Below are 21237 nucleotides of genomic sequence, written 5' to 3' on the forward strand. Positions count from 1 at the left end.
AATTTCCGTAATGTTTTCATTTTTCGACCGTTCCGACGCGGATTAAATGATTTATCGTCCCTGGGTTGGGCCCTTGGTCTGGCTTCCCTTTCGCCCTGAATAAATGGTTTAATTACAAACGGCGATACCTGGCCGCTGGGCGGAATCCTGCTCGGAGTAAGGATCCCTTCACAGGAGCGAGATGTTCCCATTTTTGTGAGGCATAATTGCTCGTTTTCAAATGTCTGGTGCCCTTTTTGGTGCGACCCTTTTTCCTGCTCTGGTCAAGAACCGGGAAATCGAAGCGTGAAACCATTTTATTCTCGCATCCTTAAGTTCCAGAACAACAACAACGTTCGGGTCTTCCGACTTCGAACGGGCTGACCCGCTGGCTGTAATGGACGGGAAAGATTATGAAATTATCCTATTAGAGCAATTAAACGGCTCTCTAAAAGCTCTGGCGACGTTCCGTGGGTCGCCCGTCTGGGCTGGGCTACGTGGGCCGAAGGTTTATGGACGGTTCTATCAATAATTATCATCGACAAGCGGTCCCATTTCGGAGACATTCTGCTCCGGGGCGGACCAAAAAGGCTAATAGAGACACACGCTCGCGGTCGATACACTCGCGCGTCTCGGGTTTGATTGCTTCGTGAGTCATCCCGGGCGTGAGTTATCGGGATCGGGGCTAAGGGAACCTCCGGACTGCTGATTAAACAGAGAAAGAAACGAGAATCTTTCAAGATCCGAGGAGCGGAAAAAGCTAAAACACAACACGTCCGGCATGGCGACGTGCGGGTTTGGGTTGGGTTGGTTAACATCCGACGGCCGTCAAAGCGGGAGTGAGACAGCCAACGGCAGCCGGAACGGCGGTATTGCGTGGGAAGAACCAGACGCAACAGACGTGGATTACCGGGCCTCTTCTGCGTCGTCTTCTTCGATCTCCAGAACTTGAAATCTTCGTTTTCAGACCCGGACCCCGAACCGGCCGTCCAAATCCTAGCAGGCAAAGCAGGCAAAAAGGCCTTCAAATTTTTTGAAAGAAGACGCCGAGGCACGCCAAGAGTAGTCGGGTCGGGACTGGAAGAAAATGGAAATTTTGAAATCCAATCTTTTCCACCGGCGCGCCCGGTGTTTTACGCGTCTGGTGGCTGGCTGCTGGGCCGTCTTCCATTCCCGTCACTTTCTCGCTCGCCAGAACGCCAAACCTGGGGACCCCGAGGGGCCTACGCTGAAGTGGTCCGGCGTCAGCGGCGACGCTGCTGCTGCTGCTGATGGCGGGCGCATAAAATGTGGTATTAAATGACGCCACAGATTCCGCGCGCACAGGTATTCCGAGCCTTCCGAGAGCGCGCGAAAGACAGACGGAGAGAAAGGAAGAGAAAGAGAGAGAGCCCAGCGCCAACTAAACGGCGGGGTCAGTTTTCCAGTCCACGGGGACTTTAGTACAAATTAATTCGTGTGCGTTCCGTGGGCCTCCGAAAGCCTCTGCTCATCGTCAGCAACAGCAGCAGCAGCGGGCCATAAGAAGGATAATGTTTCACGAGCTGTCAAGTGGTTTCGCCAAAACAGGCGCACACGCCTGGCTCGGCCCGACCCGGCCCGAGCTTGCTGGAAATCCGATGTGAAATGTTGTTGGGTAAATATTTGGAAGCTCGGCTTAATCGAGCGCGCCCGGGATCCGGGGCTCTGCCCACGGCACGGCACGGAACGCGGCCCGCGGTCCACGGCCCACGAAGAAAACACTTCCTTTCCATTGTGCCCCCGGCGGAAGTAACCGCCATTCGAGGGTTTTGTTTTCTTCTTCCGATCAAAACACAATTAAAGCACGCGGAACGCTCCTCGGTTGGATTGTGTTCCGAACCCCCGGTCCCACCGCGGACAAAGTCGTGCCCCCGCCGCCAATGGCGCTTCCGTTCGCGGCAGTCGGGAAGAAAGGTTACGTTTTACGGACCGCCTTTTCGGGGAGATCGAGTTGACAGCTGCGATCTTTATGGTGTGAAACTAAACACCGCCCGGCAAAACATCATCATCGCGCAAGATGGCGCGTTTACGATCGATCCCAGGCGCAACGAAATTGATTTATCTTGCCAGCTGTGCCGTCCGATCGATCGGCGTGCCAATATTGGCGTAAGGCGCCCGGGTGCGATCCTCTTCGGCGATCGAACAAAACAAACACGATTTTTATCGCATTTTGGTCAATTTTTGGGATAAACTTTATGACCTTTTATGGGCCCGAGGGAACGATGTGGTAGATCCCGTTCCGAGAAGGACTCGCCGGACGGTCCAGCGTCCAGCTGTGCGCAAAATTATACGATCGTGGGTCGACCGCTCTCTCTCTCTCCGCTCATCAACGAGGTACAAATCAAAACATCGGACAACGCGGTGCCGGGAGCCGGGTAACTTGAGCCGCCCGCGATCGGCGACCTGGCGGCTACTTGGGCTGGGGGATGTTTTACAAAACGGGAAACGGGAAAGGAAATCCAGTTGCGCATCCATCAAGGCGGTCATTGAAAAACAAGACAGCGATTGGTGTAATGTTAGTCTTTCGTTTTTTTTTTTTCGAGATCCTCTTGAAGAACAAATTTCCTTTCCTAATAGCAGCGCTGCGGCCGCCACTGCAGCCGCCGAGCACTTGACTTGGTACCTAGGGGACGTGAATCCCACGGCACGGCAAGGAAGTGCATGATTTATGTGGCCGATCGCTTCCAAGAAGCTCCCGGCAGCCGAACCCGGCCCCGCGGCAGCTACTTAGGGCACAGCGATGAGACAGCGTTTAGTGAAACAGGAGCCAGATCCCGACCATATGTTGTTGCATCGTGTGCCGGCGGATGCATCCGGCGGCGGCCGGCCAGCCAACATGCAGATGCTCTGCAGCCGCCGCCACCGCCTCTCTAATGATGCGTGCGCTCCGGCCACGGGGACCTCCGTTGCCCAAGATCGACGATCGTGTAAATATTTACAGCCACTTCCTTTCGCTACGGTGGCGCGCCCGCGTTCGGATCGGTTTCGATCGGATCGGAGGGAAAATTGAATCCAGACGGCAAACTGATCACCGGCGCGGTCTCGGACCGGATGATGCTCGTTACACGCCGTTTGGAAGCCGGGGCGAGCGCGCGATCGTAAAACGCACTTCTAACGACTTGTGTCACATATCGTCTTCGATCCGCTGTCTGATGCCAGCCATTTGCGGCTTTGTGTCAGGATGCCGACGATGCCGGCCCCTCTGGTTCTATGTCGGGCCGTGACAAACTTTACGATTCTCAGCAGCGCGGCCGCGGCCCGCGTCTCCGGTGCGTTATGAGTGATGGGCGATCGTCCGCCCATCGGAGGCCGTAAGGACCGGGCACCGGTGCCGGCAAACATCAAGCTCACCGTGGGGGAGACTCTTCAGAGAATTGACAGGGTTCTTTTTATCTGTCAGGGACCCTGCGTCGAAGAAGAATCGATCCCCGCGGGTGATCGGGCGGGTGTTGAATTAATTAGCCACTCCCCACAAGGAGAGCTAGAGGCCCGCGTCATCACCAGTTAGGCGTAGGTCTTTGCACCTTCCGTCACGTCCCGGCTTGACACGCAGCCGAGGCAAAGCAAAACAAAAAAAGTAGTACATTCTTTCGCGGACACCATGGACAACCGTTTGCGAAAGCGGCACCCGATGGTCTATTTTTAATAATCCATAGCCCGCCGTGTCGGCCGCAGGATTTACGTGCCAACAGCTGCCGGTAAGCGTATCGGTTCGCAGGGGGCCGGTCACAAATTAGCGTCACGAAGCGGCCCGGACCTGGACAGAGCCGTAATAAATATGATTAACCCCCACTCGGCTCAACGAAAGTGGTAATGATTGGCTGGAATTTATGGTGACATCCGAACGTGCACTCCTTCCACCGGGAGGCCCCCGATCCGATGGAAGTGGATCACGATTTCCATAAATTTCACATCATCCGGTCGCGGAGTTCTCGAGAGTTGGCGCAAGAAATCTCTCTCCGTCTCTCCGTCTTCAAGAACGGCGATGATGATGATGATGGTGATGGGCCAACTGTTGCCTTGTGCCCGGCGAGAAGCGGGCAAAAAACAAAGCACACACGCGCCGGGTTGCTCCGATCGACCTCAAGTGGGAAAAGGGGAGCCAATTTTCCTATGATTCATCACAATTTCTTTTTCCCCGTTTTTCCCACCGCAGACACGAGAAGCAAGCTGAGCGGCGCATTCAAGACGCATAAGATCGACTTCTTGACTCCGCGCCGTAAGTGCATCGCAGTTTTTCGCCGTTGGCTCTAACTCAATTCTGCGCGTGTGTGTGTGTGTGTGCACTTATGCTGCGTGAAGGCCAATTTTCGGTGGCCATTCTGTTCGGTTCGGTTCCCATCACTTATGGGGAGTTTCGGAGAGTCCGTTAGTTTTGATGCTGGTTGAGGTTGTTGAAAGCGCTGCCTGCTATGATGCGCCAGCCCCCGGACACATTCTCACATGTTGTGAGTTGTTGCGGGTAGAAACTTAATAAAACAAAACATAGCACACACACACACACACACACCACACGGGGGGCGAGAAGGGGTTCTGGTACGCCGCCGCCGTGGGCCGGAATGGGTGGCCATAAACTATGTTTTTATCTCTTCGCCTCCCTCTAGCGGACGCGAACGGAAAATAAAGCCCTATTAAAACACCACACGACACAGGCCACAGGCCTCGGTGTGTTTTATCTTTTTGTTCCGTTGTTTTCGATTCCAAACAATGCACACGACGAGAGAACAACAACCACACACCGGGTTATGGTGCGTTTTGCCCTTTGAATAATCACCATCACCGGGCTCACTGGGATCGCCTTCGACAATCAGGCAACGTTTCACAGATACGCGGGGGGCTCAGGTTGATTGCCAAGGTTTTACAGCACACCAACGGGGGGTGTCTTTGTGCACCACCCAGGCTACATGATTCACGTCGTCGTGTGATTCACGGAACGGAACTAGAGCGCAAGCTAATCGCGGCGATGGCGCGTTCTAATGTCCGTCTCGGCTCGTCAAACGCGCCTTATCAGCGTCGGGCAATCGGGACGCCTCATGATCGAGTGGTCGCTCTGATGATCGATCGAACAAAGAAGAAACTATCGGCCCCCAGGAGGAGGAGGAAGAACACACTTACTTCGCAATTACGAGCATCGCAGCAGCAGTGTCGTTGCGCCCCGTCGTCTCGCGGCCAACATACGATCTCGCCTTGAGTGGCGCTCGCCTTTTTCGCGCACCGCGGACCGGATGCAGGCAGCGGTTGCACACAACAAGGAGCACCGACAGACACACACACGAATTGAGACACACGCACACACACTTTCTGGCGCTCTGGCAACTTGTTGCGCGTGCTTCTTGTGCGCACGCAGCCCTTTCCTTTTCTCAGCTCATCAATCACCACCGACGGGCGATATATTGACACTTTGGGCCGTTTATTTTACTCTTTTTTCTCCGAATTTAAAATTTGCCGTTTTCTTCACCGCCGGCTTTTCCACCGGTCTTTTATGACGCACGTTGCAGCAGGACGTGTGGCCGGCCAACGCAACAACGCAACGCAAGCAAACCACCAATTCACAGTAAATACACACAACACTCTCAGGCAGGCTGTTTCACTGTGCAGGCCACTCCGTGGCACCACTTACTGCATTCCTTTTTCCTTTTTTCGGCCCCGTAAGCTGGACGTAATAAAATACGCAGCGCGCACGGTGGAGGTTTCACCCTTTTTTTCCCCTTTTTTTTTACTCCGTTGCACCACGATCGTTCACTTGCCCCGAATGCACCGATGCGATGCAACTGCACACCCCACTCGCGAAGGTTGCTAAGACCGAAAGAGGTAAACTTGGAAAGCGACACGGCAGCTGTACGGCCTCCGGTCTGCTACTTTTCGATGCTGTTTTTCAACTGACGAGAAGGTTCGCCGCTGACCCGCTGCAAAGTGTGCGGTGCCACTGCCAGGCTGTCAGTTAACCAGCTTATGCTTCGCGCAAGGGTGTGTTGGTGCCGTTCAATGCTGTGTTTCTACTGAAGTGCGAGCAGCGCAGCGTGGTGTGCGTGTGGCTTTATGTTCCCCCACTCCTCGCATAAACATAGAAAAAGACAGCACACGGCCACTGGCAGGCTGTCAGTTAGCCAGCTTATGCTTCGCACGCTCGCGGTTGTGTTAGTGCCAGCGCAGCGCAACTGGCCGTAAATGTTTGGTGGTGGGGGAAGGCCATGCTGTCGGATTCCGGGCAACATGGCTTAAGTTAAGCGGAAAGTTTCATCCCTTCCAGAACGTGCATTTCGCTTGTTCTATGCTTCGCTGGGTTTTGCACGTGTGTGCGTTCGGGGTGCGTCGGTCATGCGTGGAGTCGTCTCAACCCATCATGCTCTGGCGGTTCAGTGCCACCGGAAAAAAAATTAACCCCGAAAAACCGACGGCACGCCATTGCGTTTTTTTTTGTTTCGTTCCGTTCCCTTCCTTTCTTGACCATCAAAGTGCGATTCTGACAGTTTCTAAGCTTTTTAGGACGAAATAATTTAACATTAACTGATGATGACCACCACCGAAAGCGGCGGTGGCGACTGCGACGGTGGTGGGCCTGCCAAGTTACGACTCGCTGGTGCCGGCTCTCTGGTGCGGTAAAAATAATAGGAGTACGTCCCCGACCCGGCAACGGGAAGATTTGGCGTTAATTTGGAGCCGTTTTTTGCCTGCCGTTCAGCCTTCCAATTAGACACCATTTTGGACGTGCGTGGAACAAAGGGGTGACGTGTTTCGCCAGTTTGTTAAACGGGCACCCCCGCGGATCACATGGTTAGCTACATAAACATTTCGCGGTGTGAATTTATCACCAACGGGCGCAGATATTTAAAGGGGCTGTTGCACTCTGAAAATTATGCCCGCCCCCCCCCGGCCAAAGCATAGCTCCGTTGAAGTTTGCGGAGTTTGTACGTGATTAATCAGTTCCTGTGTTTAGCGAGTAGTGTTACGTCCATTTCGAAACATAAAAGCATCGGCCAGCGAGCATTAGGCCGCCCCTCCGCCTCGCCGAATGGATGGATGTGTGTGGCGAACAAACATAAAAATTATCTCAACGAACGCTGTTACGCACTCCTGGGGTGCTTGGGCAGTTGTTTGAACCCCCATCAGCAACAGCAGCAATCATCGGGTCTTCGGTGGGCGCTGCAGCAGTGTCCGAAAATAAGATCCGGATGGTAAATTTGCTTCTACTTCCTGGGGCCGAGCCGACGGAAAATTAGCTAATGGCTTGCCGAACGGTTCGGTCAGGGCGGTGTGTTACTCAAGCTGGGGCATCGGACTCGGGGCTCCGACGAAAAAATATGCTGACCTCACGATCACTGGCCTCGGCGCACAAGTGTATGCGCGAATGTTTTGCTTCTTCTAGCACAAGGGAACGCCACTCGTCGAGCTGACGGTTCACGATTCTTCCAATCCGATTCCGGATAAATTCCATTCCCGGGCCCGATCGATTGGAGCGCCCAATGCCCAATGCTTCTCGGGCTGTCGTCATTCTCCCACACTCTCTGACTAATCACGGAAAGTCAGGAAAATAAATTTAAAGCAATAAATTTCATTAGAAACAAATCAAAATTAACGAACATCTTTCGGAGCATCGTTGTCGCCGGTCACGGCGACGTGCTGGCGACTTTTATGCTGTGGCTCCCTCTCTCTCACGCCCGTATTTTGTTGGTTCGATCGTCATCCAATTTATCTAATACCATGTAGGAGTCAATTGAGGGGTGTGTGTGTCGGTCGGTCGGTTGGCTGCACTTGACCCCTTGACGGGAGCATTGGGTTTCAGGCGTGACATAAATCGACGCATCGCATGCGGCGTCCGGGGCCGCTTTTAAACGCCGCTGCTCCGTTGTTCCATCAACACTCTGGCGCGTGAATAAATCATCGTTACACCGTTACAAAAATGAAATTACCTCTCTCCAGCGCTCCTCGGTGGGTGCCCCTTCAATGTTGCCCATTTCCGCGAGCGAAGAGTAGAGTTCAATTGTCCAGGACCGGGACTTTTTTGCCCGGTGTTTCCCGGGAAAATCTATGCACCGGGGCGGCTCGCCTACAACTCGCGCCTGGTGTGCGATTGTAGCCCGAGGCAACCCGAAGGGGCCGGCCGGGCGTAGTCAGTTTATTTAAATTATACGACCACCGTTGACACTTTGACCGTCACATACTGGCTATATCGTGTCGCCAACATCGTCGTCCCCGGGGGCCCGCTGTGGCCGCCGTGGAGGGTGTGAAATTGACCACTCCACAGTGTCCCGACCGGTCCTAGCGCCAGCAGCGGTGCACAGTCACCACACACATGCGGGTCTCACCGGGTCCCGATACGGACCCGATACGGCCGGCCCGCAAGCTTCGGGACTTTGAGTACAGACCGCTGGCCACACCGGTTCCTGTTATCCGGTTATGCCTCGCCCGTAAGCTGTTGATGATTTTCTTTCTGCCGTAGTTCTTGTGGCTCGCTGGCTGGCTGGTCTGCGGCCCATAACTTGCACTTTAAGAAACGGATTGGACGCGGGCGAAAGCGAACGGACGGCTTAGCCAAAGCCGAAACTTGCGCGCGAATAAATGTCCCGCCGAATGAATTATGGACCGATGCGGCTGCTGCTGCTGGACGCCCCTATATGGTGACCTCCGCATAGGGCACCGCACCGCATGGAATGCACCCCGCTGAATCATGTCCCGGGAGTTTTCTTGGACAGATTAGCGCCGGAGTTGGGGCACTGCGCTTTGGAGGAATTAAGATATGCTGCTGCTGCTGCTGCTGGGTCTGCGGATGCGATTAGAAGCTGGACTTGCTGGACTACCTTCTTGGCCGCTGGTTTTCGGTCTTAATATGGCTATCGCCTAGGTGTCATGAAATTAAGTCCCACAATGGTCGCTGGTCGCTGGTCGCTGGTCGCTGGTCGCTGGAGCACCACATATAAATCCGGCAAACCACATGTAATTGTGGCACCCGTTCCCCGGACTCGCCGGACTATCGGACCAGTCTATCTAATTCACACTTTTAAGCTCTTAAGCACTCAGCGACTCAGAGAGATAGACGGAGCCTCGGGTGGACGGACGGTAGCTCGGTGGGAAGCTCGCTTATCAGGAACTCGAGGTCTGGAACTCCGAAAGAAAACGACACAAAAAAGCTAGGTCCAGGAGAATTGCCGAGGTTTAACGCAAAAGTTTAAACCCGAGCTGCCAGCAAACAACATAATTCTCCGCGCGTTCGGAAAACGGGTCTCTTCCCATGGAGATGAGCCGCGCCGCGACACCGCCGAAAACAGTTGCCACCGTGCGCGGCCAGACCTTTCCCTCCATCTGGGCGGATGGACTTGTCAACCTCACTTGGTGCCCTGGTCTTAAACCTCAATTTACCGCACACACACACGACACGCATCCGAGAGGCGGGTTCTCGGCGGACGGCGGCGGGTTTGGAGTTTCGTGTCGACTTATTAGAGGGTCGCTACCTTACCACAGGCCACTGCTTCGGAGTCCGGGCTTTTTTTACGATCTGCACTTAACGACAGAGGCGTGCACCCGGGGCCGGCCCCCGGACTTGGCCGCCGTATATCATTGGACGCCGGACTGGAGCCCTCAAAACGCGGAGTGACCAAACATTCACTCGCTACCTGCCAACGACGACGACCACGACGTTGGCCATCGCGTCACGAAACGAAAGTGTTGCGGAAGCATGCGAATTCCGATAGCACATTTTGTCCGGGCCACGGGAGTCCATCCACTTACTTAGGCGCTGGGTCTGGGATGACCCAGCGCTTACGAGGTGGCCAGACCGGTCGTCCGTAATAAAATGGCCCAGTCCGGGGTAGCAGCGCTCCGGGTCGCAAGTTAATTTAATCAAGTAAAACCCAACGTTAATCAACTGGCCGTGGTCTAGGCCGAGCCAGGCCAGCGAGAGATGAGCTGCCATCTCATCTCGTGATGGGCTGCCGTCGATGGGGCGACAGGAAGCCCCGAAAAGAGCTGCGCTACCGTGGCCTTTCACCCGCTGGGACTGCCCCGTTCGGTGCCATTCGAAGGTGCGTGTGCGCGTCCGGCATGTGAATGGGGTCAGGCTGCGAGGCGGTGGCGAAGGTGTAGAAACTGACCACCGCGGCTTTACGACCCCGCTTGGTGCGCAATAAAACGACGCGACCTCACGCCCGGGAAGTCCGGGGGCCGGGTTTCGCGTGATCGCGATCACACTCGTTTGGGGTAATTTTATCCGGAGTTCTCCTACAAACTGCAGGAAAGCCGTCGGGTGTTTGGCAGATAGATCTATGCTACGATGCAAAAAACACACGCACACACATTTAAAGAGAAATGTCCTTTATTTTTCATGCGCTTGAAGAGGATCAAAACTCAAACGGGAGCCCCAGCGTTGGTCAGCACCGGCATCGGTTAGTGTTGGAACATGTCCAGAACGTTACTTTCTTGCGGTTGCGTTCCGATCCGGCCCGACCCTTGCTGACGATTGATCTTTCGCATCTTCTGGTGCTGGGGTCACATTTTGTGGTGCAATTTTGAACTCCTCCACCCGGAGAGAGGCAGAGTGAGAGAGAGAGGGACCGCCCAAGAAAGACATTAACATGTCCCGGCTTCCGGCTTCGTGGCTCGGGGAGGCCCCCGGAAAAGTAAGCATGAAGAAATTAAAAGTTGATCCATCAACCGGGCCAGATACGGGGACGACCGGGACCGGGGCCGGGGTCCGGAAAAACTTTCCGGACCCAAACTGCTGTTTCGCAGAAGTTTAAGCCCGGCCAGGACGGGTTTTGGCTTCCTTTTTGGACGGGAGGTTAGCCACACCGATCGATTCCACCGGAACGTCGTGGTCGTCGGGCTGGGGTTTCCGGGTTGGCCGGGACCGAAGTTAACGTACGTCGGTGCGTCGGTAAGTGCGGTAAGATTCTCGACGCTTTCTTATCATTCTGGAGCCCCCGCTCTGAATCCGGCTTCGGGGTGGGCGGAAGATTTATCCCACTTGTCTGTTACTATAAATCCTGCCGCCTGCCCGGTGGAAAGAACGAAAACTTTCACAGTACGCGAACCGTGCGAAACCATTTGGCCATTTGGCCGTTGGGTTTCGAGCAGCGGCACAGGTTTTTTATCTTTGTGCCGGACTCCAGGATTCTTCTGTCCGGGTTCTTGCCGCCTTCGCCACTCTCCTATTTAAACACATGCCGTTCCATCTTCATGCGCCGGTGGCGCCAAATGTTGACCGGGAAAGATTTATTGCCCAAATCAATTTTGCTTCTACCTAGCATGCTTTACTTTTCCCCCCCCCCCCCCGGTGCTGCTCCGTGTTGTGCTGTGCCACCATATTTTTTACCACCAAAGTGGCCGCTTATCAGCTGACCCGGCTCTGTTGACTCCGGAAGTTCCGGAATCTCCCGCGTAGTCGGAGTGGCCAAAGAAGAATGGTCAGCAGCGGTGCAGTCGGACACACACAGCGCTCGGTTGCAAATGCATCTTATCAGCATAAACGGAACGGAAACTTGGCTACCTTGGCGCGGTGGCTCCTTCGTTCGTGTGTTGATTTAAAGGCGTCTTCGAGGCGGTCCAGGGCAGGCTAATTCGCTACACCGTAGGGACGGGAGCCCTAGGGAACTACTTACTCGAGACGAAAAAAGCAAACCCTCGTATTGTTTGCGTGAAGATTTTTATTGTTTGGACGCAGCACGCAGCAACAGCATAAACTGCAAACAACATTCGTTCAGCACATTTTGGGACGAGATGGGATTTTGGCCGCAACAAAGTTCCTCGTTTTTCCTTCTTTTAACTGCTTCTGTGGGTTGTGCATAAATTAGGCGACTCTTTTGTGCCCGCGCTGTTTATGCCACAACATGTTTATTTTCACTCATCGAGTGCGTGACGCCAAAGAGCGCGCCATCCTCGGCCACGGTCGATCAGCAGCATAATTGAAATAAACTGACGAATAAACACTGTGCCACTGTGGCCTGGCACGGCGAACCGCAAGAGATCAAATGGTATCGATGGCGCAAGGATACTCGGTAGGGCGAAAGGATGTGTGTTGCATCTTATGTTTCGGTTGGGAAATAAAATCTTCACCGGAATCGTAAATAAACTGACTAATGAAAACCCCCGGGGGGGGAAAACCCCTTTTCATTCGCCAAACAACGGCCGAAAACAAGGACGACTTTCCTTCGAAACATCAAAAGAATGTAGGGCTTACGGATCCTTACGGCCGGAGTGCGGCCGGCCGAGGGTGTGGCCCTCGTTTTATGGGCCCTTCGCCCTGGGTTCAGGAGATGCGAAGTGGAAGACGACCGGACGGGCGGGGAAAAAAATCATCCTTCTCCTAAGCAGCTCACCGCGGTTCGAACTTTATCTCTTAATTTCTGGCCCACGGACCACGAAGGGAGACATAAAACCCGAAACCCGGCCGGCCGGCCGGCTGATTTGGGCTGAACTCCGGAATCGGCTCCGGGAGAAATCGGCGATTGGACACGTGATCGTGCGCACCGTCTTCGATCGGTCGCCTCGATCCCGGAGAGCCCGGGGAAGATTGGGAATTCGTTACGCGGGAAGTGAATCTTTTCCGCCTCATCGGGACCGATTGGCTCTCGCCGAAGCCGAACGAAGAGGTTGCATTATTTTCGGGTGCCACCGCGGGAAGGCCCACGGCGAAGGCAGGAAGCCCACATTAACCTTTTCCCGATCGCCATAAATAACGATTTGGCCACGGGTACGTGACGCACTTAAAAATGGTCTTTCTCGCTCGCTCGCTGAAGAGAAGATGTAAAGTAAAACATAACCGAAATGAACATATTCCAGCCGCTGGCGGCCCGGCTGGACCGGCAGCTCCTAAGGCTCCCGACGTACTTAGCGGCCCACAATAAGGTGCTTTTTTATGGACGATTTGGACGATTTTTTTGGTCCGTTCTGGTCAGAAGGGGTTTAAGTCGCCGACACATCGATATCGGAGGCACCGACGAGGAACCGTCGATACACACACACACACGCAGGCACACCTATCGTTACCGATTAGGTTTAACGATATGTTTCGACTGCTTCGCTTTCACGCTCGATTCGAAACGGGGAATAAATATTTATGTTTCACGTCGATTACGGATGGGCGCTGGCTGGCTGGCTGGCCCTCGGATCGATGCCCGCCGATCGCCCGAGCCCCGTGAGCGGAAGAAATTTGTTTAATTTCGAAAAATTAATCGCTAATCAGGTGCGGTGACGGTGGTGCGGTGCGGTGCTCGGAGTTCCTTGCCCCGAGCCCCCTTTTATCGATTTCGGTTCTAGAGGCGGCTTACGAACGCCACAGAAGCACAGTAAGGAAAGAACCTGGATGATGCCATCCAGTAAAGGCTGTCCCCAACAAGATCAAAGTGCTGCCGGACATGCCTTCCAATGCATAATCGGGTAAGCTATCGGAAATGGGACCCTTTTCCGATGTGAAATGACCTATACCGACTAAATATGCTCATAATTTATCTTTAAAAGGTATAAATGAATAACAATAAATACATTTATGATAGTAAAAGGTTCCGAACGAATGGAAGCGATTGAACGCATAGTGACAGAAGAGTCCTCGTCCCACGACTAACAAAGCAAGCTTCGACGTCACAATCTTGACAAATGAGACCATTCCCATCCGTCACTTTGAGCGACACACTTCAAACCAGCGTAAAGGACCGTCGCAGCATGCTCTTTGATGTTCAACAATTAATTCGAAGCTTCGACCATTTTCCCAAGTTTTCCCAGGCGCTTCATGCATTCCCGGCAGGGCACTTGTCGCGTGAAGTCGCGGATTCATTAGCGACCCGGACACTGCGATGGTATCGCAATCCTTCGTACGCCGATTAGCGTATGGCTAGTGCGCGCTGGCTAGGTTCCGAGAACATCCCCAGTCAGCCAGCCAGGACACTGCTGGCTGCTGGTTGGCAAGTCGCACGGATTCCTCACTATCGCGCGGGGATCTATCGGCGCGGGTGCGGCACACTCAAAGTCAACGATGTTTCACGAAGTACCCGGACCCGGAGCACCGCCAGGGTGCTTTCGTGTTGCTCACGTAGAGAAAGACATGGCCCGCCGCCGGCAGCAGAAGATCCGCTCGAGATAACTATCGCCGCTGACATACGAATGCAATGAGAAGATAATTGCCGGCCCTAATCCGAGTGCGAGTGGACCCAGGATCGGGCCGCACCGGGACTCGCCGTTGACAGATTGTCACCGCAGATTGTCGCCAGCGTCCGCGCCGGGCTGCATGGTATACTGTAATTGATGGCCGAGCGATGGCCCAAGCTGTGTGCGAAATTGTCGCTCGGTGTAATTAGAGTCCTCACGATGGTGGACGCGTACTTATGGCCACCGGTCCGCGCCGCGGGCTTCCAGAACGCTGTGAATGCACATAATGCTCACCACGAATCGGGCAGCCCACTCTGTCGGAAGCGTCGGACTAACTTCTCGTGCGTCAAGTTTATGGCAGAAATCCTTTATGGGTGCTCCTGCTTCATAAAATGGGTCTTACGCGATGCAATCCTTCCCCCGTTCGGTTCGCGGCCGTGATTGGTAGCGGCGCGGTCGAGCGACAACTCATAATCATAAAGTTGTTTGTTACTTTGGCCAAACTTTTCCATCAACCGGAAACAATGTTTCGGAGCGCACGTTAAGCCGCGCGATGCGTCGCGTAAAGCATAACGCCTCTTCGGTTAAGCCGTTCCGGTCGGATTGCAGGATGTCTCTTTTACGCGTGCAAAAATATGCTCAACGCACCACGTGACTCCCGGGTGCCGAGTGTGTGTGTGTGTGTTTATGTGCTTACAATAAAGATTTTGATGAACTTTTCGGGGTGGGCCCTCCAACCCCGATCCCGTCGTAAATTTGACACCCCGCGCCGGCCCGCGAAAATGGTGGCGCACTTTGGCGAGTGCTTTTTCATTTTATGACGCCTTTCGAGTGGCGTGAGGTTTGGGTAAAACGTTGACAACATTAGACAACATTGCGTGGCGCATGTTTGGAGGGATTGTTTAGCCTCACGTGCACAAGCTAAGCTCCCATGTTTCGATAATTCTCGAGATAATAAACCCCCGGTGGCACCTGTTGGCCCCGCGGAGTCGTGGCGCTCGCAAATTGTCCCCGCAAATTAGTGCACGTTGGGAGTCAAAGAAACCGAAATTTACGAAAGCAATTTCCGGCCCAGCCACCGAAGCCGCGCGGCCGTAACGTGAGACCTACGCCACGCGCAGCGTCCGCGAAACGAAACATATAATAATTGCCCAATAATCCGTTCCGTTTATGTTGGCGTTTATGTCGCTAACTATTTCGCCCGCCGGCGGCGTGTTAAGCCCGGTGGCGCGCGCGCCCGCTGATCAGTTAGTACGCAGGATCCGTTCAATGCGTCGAACGCAGCCAAATTGTCGTCGTCGTCGTCATCTCCCGCTGTGCTGCGCCACCACAGCTCACATAATCAGCAGCAAAAACAAGCCTTTCGGCACAGCAACAAACGGAAGCGCAGTGTCGTAAAAGAAACGGCAACAGAATGATGATGCTCAACGGCGGCGGCAGCAGCAGCAGCCCGGACTGCGAACTGCGAACTGCGGGACGGGGTCTTTAAGGACCCCGAAGCCCGAACCGCAACCGGGAAATTCAATTACTCCGTCAAATTTATTGCTTTATTTTGCAATTTCCAGCCGGTGTTTATTCAAATGCCTTTAAAATTCAATATAAATTTAAATTTCTTACTTACTTTCGCCGGCGTTCGAGGCCGACCTCCGCCGCTCGTCGGGCTTTCGGGCTTCCGTCGAAGGCTCGCAACTTGCCGCGCAAAGGCGAAGTGCGGAGTGCTAACTGCTGCTGCTGCCGGTGCGCCACCTTCGAGAACTGCGGTTTTGTGAAGTCTTCGCCGGTGCTTCGTATGCAGATCGGTGCACTCGGTGGTGATGCACTCGTCTCGCCGAACTGCACTTCCTTCGCCGACGGTGCACCTTACGCTCGGTCCCGCTGCGGGATGTGATGATGTAAGTCTCTCGCTCACACTCCGCGCCCGCAGAAGCAGCGTAAGAAGGCGGCAAAAAAGGAACGAAAAACCGGCCGGCAACCGAGCACCGAAGAGATGGTGGCTCAGAAATATGCAGATGATACGGTGATAGGGATCGTTGATAAAATTCAAACCAGTTCCGCGAGGCCGCCACGATCCGGACCGAAGGGCGGCGCAATCACGGGTGGGTTTGCGTGCTCGGATCGCGTGGTGCTGATAAGTACCGTGCCAGGCTGTGCACATGCTGCTGCTGCACTTTCCTGCGGCCAATTGTGTCGGCCGATCCCTTCCGGGTGGTGGCCGCGTTCGAACATTATTTAAACACACCGCCCGGTCCGCCCTGGTGCCCGGATACGGTTCCGATTGAATTGAAATCATCTTCCCTCCCGCCTTGGCCCAACCCGCCCCGTCCCCCGGGGTTCCGGGGTGTTGCGCGGCAGCGTTTTTAGCTATTAGTTGGAAAATGAACGGAATGATTGCATTCATTATCGTTCGCGCATCGCGACCTCCGCCATCGGATCGGCCCGGTGTGCATCGGTGTGTAGACAATTGGAAAATAAATTATAATACGGCCGAGGACGAGTGGCCAAGGTGCGGGTGGAGGGGGGATTCGGTACTTTTTGCGCCATCTTTCACCTGCTTCAGGCACGTTGCGGCACGATAGAGTCAAATTGTTTCGTGCCTTTTTTTTGCGCTCCTCTCCGATGTTGCGATGGCAACAATCGGGGAGATAAATCTTTCCGCGGCTTGACGTTTCTTTTTTCTTCGCATTTTGTGTAGTAAAATTAATGTTTGTGTAATGAAAAATTGTTAATTGTTGAAAATCAGTTTGAAATTAAGTTAGTTAGTGTTTGATTTAAAACACTGCGCTATGGCACGGTTTAGTCCTGCTTTGAAAAAAAGCTTCACTTCAGAAGCAGGTCTTTAGTAGAGGCAGTGCTACGCCATCACCGCTGTCAATATTGTAATACCCGTTATTTCGAATGGGTTGAAACTATTTTAATATACGGCCAGAAAAGACTATAAATTTTAATGTTTGTTTTGCTTGAAGAACGGATTGTGCCGTATTTATTAGTCCAATTTATTTATTCTATAGACGTAACAAACGCTAAACATAATGAAAGATGCCGGGAACAGTTGCGTCTTTCGTTATTAATCAAACAATATCTAAAAATAAGGATTATGTTACATCAAAGCAATTATTAAGCGGTAACGTAAGGGGATAGATTTCGATCTACATATGTAACCGCCTTTTCCAATCTAAGCACTATGCGTGACAACGAGGTGACAACACGTGTACAACACACCATCTAGTAATATTGCTGAAGACGTCTTTTAACTTCATCTGCACGGATTTTTTTACTCCCTCTACTCTATGTAGCATTACGATGATGTTATGGACTTGAGCGATTCATTTTAATGAAGATGAAACTTTGACTTTAAATTAGATTGTGCTCCAATTTGTTGTGCATATTTTAAAGATGATGCGATGCATAACACCCATTCATACAATAATTGCACAGAACTATACGAAACAGGTATTGGTTAAATTCCGTATAGAATTGCAGTAGAGTGCTGTAGTACCTAGAAAGGACGTCATTCGATGTGGCACCGCTTACTAGATGGCGAGATGATGCTTCCCAACATGGGCCCGATTCTGCCGCAACGTGCGCTACAATAATGCATCATTATAAAAGATGAAGATGAAGAGTTACAACAAGTGAGGCCCTTGTTTTGCCCACGGTCGACAATTATCTCGAAGATACTACCACCACAAAAACGCACCGGCCGCAACCACAAATTAATTGCTGCGTTATCATTGATTATGCAACCAACCGGGACCGAGGCCGAGCCGCGGGCGGGCGCGCCCATTTCATGTGGAGCACCCGCGGGTGGGAAGCAACAAAACTCCCGAACCGGTGAGACGAGCATCGGGAAACAAAAAATCATCACCAACAAAGAACCCAAATTCCTTTCATTTCACCACCCGCGGGACCGGAGCCCGTGGTGAATATTTTACGCAAATGCGCCCATGATAACGAGTGCAAACAACGATAAAAACAAAGCAAAACAAAATAACGGGCCCTCCCGGAGGGTGACCCAACGCGCGTACTGTTGGGGCCACTAACATCCCTCGCCTCCCCCCGCGCCAACGGATGCGCCGGGATGAAACAAAAACATAGCGCGCAGCATAACAAGTAAAATAAATTCTCAAACGCACCAGCGGCAACCGCGAGAGGTCGCGCTCGTCAGAAATTAATGAAGCAAAGCCGCGGGTTTTTTTGTGTTGTTGTTTTCGGGGAGGGTTGTAATTCTCATCAAGAGGGCAGTCCCGGCAAAAAAAAAAACGACGCAGGGAAGGCTCCTTGGCGCAGGAGCCTTCGCGCTCTAATTTATCTTCTGTGGCCGTGCCGTGTGCGCGCGCCAAAAGTATCGCGCCAAAAGCTGTTGGCGGAGCATTTATGCGGAAGTGCGCCGTGCGGTTAGAGCCCACCCCACTCCGGGGTGCATTTATGGAGATGAATATTTAGCGAGTGAGAAAGATGGCCGCCCCGCCGTTGGATCCACGATGGAGGTTGATGGGGGGACGAACAATATATTGTTCCGCGCGGTTGTCCATAAATTTCGGTCCAACCTCTTCGGTGGGGTAAAAAGACATTTTTTCACCACCCGCCCCCATCGGGAAAAAAAAGAAAGAAACAATAACCACAACGGAACCAACACCCCCCGAAAACACTCCCACTTGCGCCCATCGACATACATCTTCGCCCCATAATTGCCGGTCCCGCGCCGGGAGTTTGCGGCCACCGACCACCACCAAAAAGCCCACCGTGGCCGAACGAGGGGAAGGCTTTAGTTTTAATTGGTCGCCAACGGCCGGGGATGGCGATTCGGAGCAGAAGAAGCAGCGAAACCCGTTCCCCAGCGCCATCGCGACGACGCTTCTCGGGCGCGCGAAGATCTTGAACTGCCTTGAAAGTTAGGATTAATTTATAATCATCGCAGCCATCCGTGTCGATGGCCGCGTCTCCCAAAATAGACTCCAGCCGTGCCAGGAGTGCCGGAACCGCGTGGAGCTTACGGGAAAAATTTTCACCCTCGATCACCGGAAAAGACTCGAACAAAACTCGAAAAGGAAAACGGAACACCGAAACAAACCGCGGCTCGGGGCCGTTGCGTGTGCGTTCTTTATTGGCCATTCCGAGGATACGCTCCTTAGGGGCGCGCGCGCGCGCCTCTAGGCCAAACCCCCGCGGGGGCAAGGAACGGTGGAAAATGGTGGTTTTTCGGGACACGATAATAAATTTGGAGTAGTCGTCCACCGGGGATCGGCCCCGGGGTCGTTTGGGGATCCGTTTGCGCACGATCCCCTTTCGGTTCGATCTTGATCTTCCCCGGGAACGCACACGCAAGACGCTTGTGGCCTTCCCGCATCTAAACCCGCGAGCGCTGCGTGTCCCTGCGAGGGCTGCTCGCGGGGCTAATTGTTTTCGTGTTTTGGTTGTTTCGTGTGATAATTTAAATTAAGACATTTCTATGGCCTGTTTTTCGTTCCTTGTGCGTTTGATTTCTTCGTCGCCCGCTGTTTGCTGACCTTCGCTTTCCGGCCCGGAGCCCGAAGCCCGGAGCCCGGAGAGCGTGTGTGTTGCCTTATGAGGGTCCGCCACCGAGAGGGTCGCCTCCATTCCGTTTCCTTAATAAACGGCCGTATGATAATGGTTCTCGCGAGCACCGTCGTCGTCATCGTCGTCGTCGTCGTCGCCGTTTGCCTTGGCGATCGTATCGCGGACCGATTGTTCTAGTTATGTTATTTTTTATGACCATCCGTCCCGATGCACAACCGCCGTCGGATGCGCGCGTGGACCGGATGGGTTCACCTTCAGTGCGCACCGCGGTGCATCTCCGGAGGAATGTTCTCGTGGCGGGGAGATCCTTCGTGGAGCCAGCATTTCAGCGCAATCATAAATTGCCACGGTGAGCAGCGCACAATACAGAGAGAGAGAGAGAGAGACAGAGACAAAGAGAGACAGGAAAGTGCAGCGCGCATTCAGTTGATTTACGACATCGACGATTAATTGGATGGGAAATGGGGACTGCTACAACTCCTTGCAGGCTGACAGGCCTTGGCCCGCAATCGCTATTCAAATAATTGGATGTGACATAATCGGAGAACTCGCTCCTGCTAACGCGAACGAGATGGAGAACGGCTAGGGCACCCGCGGACCAATAGCACCCAAGGAGCGAGGAGCGCATAATAACAATAATAAGCGATGCGCCGAAGCCTCCGAAGTTTCTCCGACGCCGGACATCTATCAAACCTTACCTTTTTTCCGAATAAAATATTATCTACAAGCCAAAAGGGTACACGCGGGCAATTAATGGCCCCGCTAGTTGGCCGCTAATGAAAACGGGGCCAATTATTTCGATGTCCTTTTAGCACCCTTTTCCAAAAGCCCGGCGACGGAAACTGAAAGGATAATGGTGGAGTTATTAAGGTTGAGTTACACTAATGCGCTGGTGATTTCTGAAACATCCATTAGATTGAAAGTCCCAGCTTCGAACCCGTTCCTTCCAGGGACCCTTCCTTCCGCTCGGTCAGCCGGCCGGTGAGATGAGACATGTGTTGCGACTTCACCGGAATGGTGTTCCGATAAGATACGGGAACGGCGCCACCAGCTGGCGCCCGTGAGCCTTTTCCGATGACAAATATTGGCTGGCCGGACCGCCGAAATGTGAGAAAAAAGTCCTCCTTCAGTCGCTGAAAGGCACAGGCATCTTAAGAGCTCGCGGCGCGTGCACGCTGCTGCTGCTGCTGCTGGCCGTCTGGAGTATTTATGAGTTTTGCCATCATTTGGATCATCACCGGTGTTGTTAAGGCCGCCCGTGATGATCCCACAGCATGCCAACGATGGGCGACCCTTACGAGCGGCTGCTTCTGCTGCTGGGCCGGGGCCGTTCCGTTGGAAAGCAGACATTTAATGGGCAGCTTCCAAGTACCCATAAGCAGCGCTGGTAGTTTATTTGATGGTGGAACATGTTGTTTATGCTCGCTCTCGCAACGAAGCCGATGCTGCCGGTGCCGGGCCACGGTGGGTCGGAATGGTCACGGCACGAGGGCGGGGGGGGTTTGTGTAAATTCTGCTGTCACTTTTTAGTCGTTCGCAGTGAAATAATAAAACTGTTTCCTTTTATAAATCATGCCACAAATCGGATGCCGCCCCCTCGGGTCGGGGTCTGTTTTGGGGTCT

The sequence above is a fragment of the Anopheles cruzii genome, chromosome 2 (genome assembly GCF_943734635.1).
Source record: "Anopheles cruzii chromosome 2, idAnoCruzAS_RS32_06, whole genome shotgun sequence".
NCBI lineage: Eukaryota > Metazoa > Arthropoda > Insecta > Diptera > Culicidae > Anopheles > Anopheles cruzii.